Genomic DNA, 4,676 nt, shown 5'->3' with positions numbered 1-4,676 from the left:
TGATCCCTCTTTTCTTTGGAACCACATGGACAGGACTCACCCATGTGCTGTCGAAAATGGGATAAATGACTCCTGCCTGCCATAGCTTCATCACCTCTAGTTGGACTACTTCTTTCATGACAGGATTCAATCTCCTTTGGGATTGAATGGAGGGTTTGGAATCATCTTCTAGCAAGATCTTATGCATGCATATGGATGAGCTTATCCCTTTTAAGTCAGCAAGGGTCCATCAAATGGCATCTTGGTGCTTTTACAACACCTTGATTAATTCCTCTTCTTGTTCTTGACTAAGGGCAGAATTGATGATCACTGGGTGACTTCCATCACTTCCCAAGTATGCATACTTGAGAGTAGGAGGCAGTGCTTTCAACTCCAGTTTGGGTGCTTCTTTCTCCTTTTTCCTCTCCTCCAATATGCTTGGAATAGGCATTTCAGCTGAGTTGACATCAGCAATCTCATCATTTAACATAGAATCACCCTCTGTCAATCCTTCAAGTGCTTCTTCAAACGTTTCTTGCACCACAATTTCTACTGCATCCAATCTCATACACTTTCCTAGTGACTCAGGTGGATAGCTCATAGCTTTGAATACATTGAATACCATTCTCTCATCATGTAGCCTAAGGGTAAGTTCACCCTTTTGGACGTCAATGATGGCTCCAGTAGTAGCTAAAAATGGCCTCCCCAAAATTATTGAAGCCTTAGCTTCTTCCTCCATATCCAATACCATAAAGTCAGTAGGGAAGATGAAGTCTCCCACTTTCACTAACAAGTCCTCTCCTATTCCATGAGGGAATTTGAATGACCGATCTGCTAATTGGAGGGCCATTCTTGTTGGTTTAGCTTCCTCAATCTTCATTTTTTCATCATTGTTAAGGACATCAAATTTATACTGTCTCCCAAATCACATAGGGATTTTTCAACTGTTATTTCCCCTATGATACATGGAATTTGAAAGCTTCCTGGGTCCTTCAATTTTTGAGGCAACTTGTGTTGGATGATAGCACTACATTCCTCAGTTAATATCACAGTTTCATCATTCCTCCAACTTCTCTTCTTGGTTATCAATTCCTTCAGAAACTTAGCATAAAGTGGCATTTGTTCTAATGCTTCTGCAAATGGAATGTTGATCTAAAGTTTCTTGAAAATCTCCAAAAATTTTGAGAATTGGTTGTCCTTTACATTCTCTATTAGGCGTTGAGGGTAAGGAGCCTTTCGGACATATGGCTTTAGAATTTCTTTTTCTTCTAATGAGCTGGGTGTAGGTGTTTGTGCTTCTTCCTTGTCATTCGAACTAACTTCCACTTTCTCCTCTGCAGTCTCCCTTGACTTCTCTTTCAATTCCCTTCCACTCCTGAGGGTAATAGCTTTGCATTCCTCTCTTGAAGTTGTCTTGGTGGCATTACTGGAACTATAGTCAGGGGCTTGTTTGGACAGGTATCCAACTTGTGCTTCAAGTTTCTGAGTGGCAGCATCTTGATTTTGCTGATTGGATATTACTTCCTCCTTGAATTTTTTCATGTCGTCAAACTCCTTGCAAAGGTTTGCAAGCATAGCTTCCATCCTAGCCATTTTGTCATCATCGTGTGGTGGTGGTTAGTTGAAATTGGGGTGTTGAGAGTGGTTGTTGTGACTTTGGTAATGTGGATGCGAATAAGTGTTTTGTGTGGTCTGGTATGGTCTTTGGTTGGAGTTTTGGAGAGTGGAGTTGTTATAATGGGTTCGATTGTGTGGTCTGTGGTCTTGGCCTTGATTTTGTTGGTTCCCCCACCCAAAATTTGGGTGGTTTCTCCAACCAGAGTTATATGTTTTAGAATATGGATCATTAGCCTGCCTAGATGAGTTTCTAAGGTAATTAGCTTCCTCCCAGTTAACTCCTTCTTCAGTTTTCAACTCTCCTTGAGGTGATGGTTGAGTGTGGATAGCTATAGCCTGATTCTTCTCCATTTGCTTAGTCAATTCAGCGACTTGCTTGGTGATCATTTTGTTTTGGGCCAGGATTGCATCCATTTGGTTTAATTCCAAGACTCCCCTGTTGTTGCTCCTATCTGAGGCGTAAAAATACTCATTGTCAGCCACTGTTTCTATCACATCAATGGCTTCTTCAATGGTCTTCTTCTTGTTTAGGGACCTCCAAATGAGTGGTCTACTTCTTTCTTTGATTCACAATTCAGCCCTTTATAGAAGATATGAAGTTGCACCCACTCATTAAACATATTAGGGGGCATTTCCTTATCAAATCCTTGAACCTCTCCCAGGCTTCATAAATAGTCTCACCATCTTGTTGTCTGAATGTCTGCACTTCAGTCTTGAGCCTGTTAACTTTTTGTGGAGGGTAGAACCTTGTTAAGAATCTATTCACCACGTCCTCCCAGGTTGTCAAGCTTTCCTCGGGAAACGATTCCAGCCATTTTGATGCTTTGTCCTTCAAAGAAAATGGAAACAGTATTATATTTAACTGTGTCACATATCCTTTGGAATTTAGTGAGATGCTCATTAGGGTCCTCTTGGGTACTCCCTCCAAAAGAACAGTTGTTCTGTACTAGAGTTATGAGCTGGGGCTTCAATTTGAAGTTATTAGCATTGATAGTTGGCTTTTGAATGCTGCTACCACAGTTTTCTGGGTTTGGATTAATGTATGATCCCAGAACTCTCCTCTCTTGTCCAGCAAGGTTGACTCCACCTCTTCTGGCATGGTTATTCACCTCTCCTTCATGATGGTTTTCCATATCATCCTCCATGGTTGTATCCAAATCTTCCTCCTCTTCTTCTGCACCAACAGCCTTCTTTCCTCTTGCTTCCCTCCTTAATCTCAGGAAGGTTCTTTCCGGTTCACTATCAAATGAGGTCGAGGCCTCTCTTCTACCTGTCATATAATGAACAAGTACAAGAAGCAGTAAATGCACAGCTCACTAAAACATAGTATAGTTAGTGGGTTAGCTTGCTGGAAAGTAAAAGAGAATGAAGAGATTAAAGGGAACTAAAGTTGCAGAAAAATTAAAATGAACAGATGAAATTAAAACTCAATTAATCAAAAGAAAAGAAAAGTTCTCAATCTATTTATCTGCTAATTTAGTAATTGTCAATACAAAACCAATCCCTGGCAATGGCGCCATAAACATGATTCACCTGAAAACTGTCTCTCAATAATTTTCTTGCCGGCAAATGTACTGGATTATCGTCAAGTAAAAACTCACAAAAGAGTGAGGTCGAATCCCACAGGGATTGGTTGGTTGATCAATGTTAGTTGGAGAATTGTGCTAGTTGAGCGAAATCAGATTTGGTTGAGATTGCAGAAATGTAAAATTGGCGGAAAACTTAAATTGCAAGTAATTAAAGAAGCAGAAAATTAAATTGCAGGAAATTAAAGTGTAGAAGCTTAAATTGCAAGAAATTAAATGGGAATGGGGAATTAGCATGAAATTAAAGAAGCAGAATTTAAAAGAATGGCTAAGATCAGAGTGGGGGAATCATTGGGTTCAGGAGATGTATAATTCTCCGGATCAAATTCATTTTCATCTCTTTCGCAATCAATGCATTCATTGATCTCGTTGGCAATCTTAAGTGATTGGATCCCAATTTCTTGGCTCACCAATCTCTCTAAGCATGAACAATTGCCCAATTCCTTGATTTAAGGGCTCATGGGAAGAGATAAAGTTTGGTCACTGATTATACCACACAAATTCATAGATCAAAGTGTTGGTAGGATTACATGTCACTATATCCATACAAACCCCAATCTAATCCAATGTGAGAAAGCATTTATAGCATGATCTCCTCATTCTTCTTCCAAGGTTCCGAGGAGATCCAATTATGAATAGCTTCTTTCCCAAGATAACTATCCAATTGGATAAAAAACGAAAGCTTTCTATCAAAATCAAGAGAAAAGAAAGAAGAATATGAATGAAAACTAACATTGATCCATTGAATTACACAGAGCTCCCTGACCCAATGAAAGGGGTTTAGTTGTTCATAGCTCTCAAAATGGAAATTGCAATCGAGAGATACATTCTAAAATTCCAATTAAACCGAAAAATTTCAAAGTGAAGTAAAAGTCCTCTCTAAATTAAATTCTAAGCTACTTATACACTTTCTTCCATTGATCTTTAATCTCTGAATTGGACTTTTGGCTTTAATGGAATTGGGTTGAAAATGGCTCCAATTGATTTTCCTTGCTATTGAGAAGATATCTGTTTAAATTGTGAGTCCTAATGCTTCATGTTAGAGTCAACGTTTGATGGCCAACATTGACTCAAATGCCCCTTTAGATGAAAACCGAAAAACCAGATATGTTGCTGTCATTGGCGTTTGAATCAACGTTGGAGGGCCAACGTTCTGCTACCCACGCGTATGCGCACTTTGTGCATCTGCACGCTTGGGTCAAAATGCACATCCACACATGCGCGTCATGTTCGCGTGCGCGTGGATGCTCAAAAGTTAAACTTGCACGTACGTGCCATAGACGCGAGCACGCCAATGTGCTTTGTCAAAATTAAGATTTCAAATTCAAGATCGCGCACGTTTTCATTCATGTTTGAGGTAGCGTTCGGGTTCCAACGTTGCCCATCCACGCGTACGCGTCAGCTACGCATGTGCGTGGATTGTCAGAATTCCCCATCTGTGCGTACGCGTGCGCGTCTCTGCAATTTTTCATAATCTCTAGAAAGCTCATTTTT

The 4,676-nt window shown here is 40.0% G+C and overlaps 1 non-coding gene across 1 annotated transcript; it reads left to right on the top strand.

Annotated features, from left to right (window-relative positions):
• The first annotated feature begins 2,210 nt into the window (after positions 1-2,210).
• Positions 2,211-2,317, top strand: LOC112766839 (small nucleolar RNA R71). Its single transcript, XR_003184579.1, has one exon. It is a non-coding gene; the product is annotated as a small nucleolar RNA R71 (small nucleolar RNA).
• Positions 2,318-4,676: the final 2,359 nt, after the last annotated feature.

Source organism: Arachis hypogaea, chromosome 2 (genome assembly GCF_003086295.3).
Source record: "Arachis hypogaea cultivar Tifrunner chromosome 2, arahy.Tifrunner.gnm2.J5K5, whole genome shotgun sequence".
Taxonomy (NCBI): domain Eukaryota; kingdom Viridiplantae; phylum Streptophyta; class Magnoliopsida; order Fabales; family Fabaceae; genus Arachis; species Arachis hypogaea.
The sequence above is the reverse complement of the archived record's forward strand: the minus strand, read 5'-3'. Positions and strand labels throughout refer to the sequence as shown.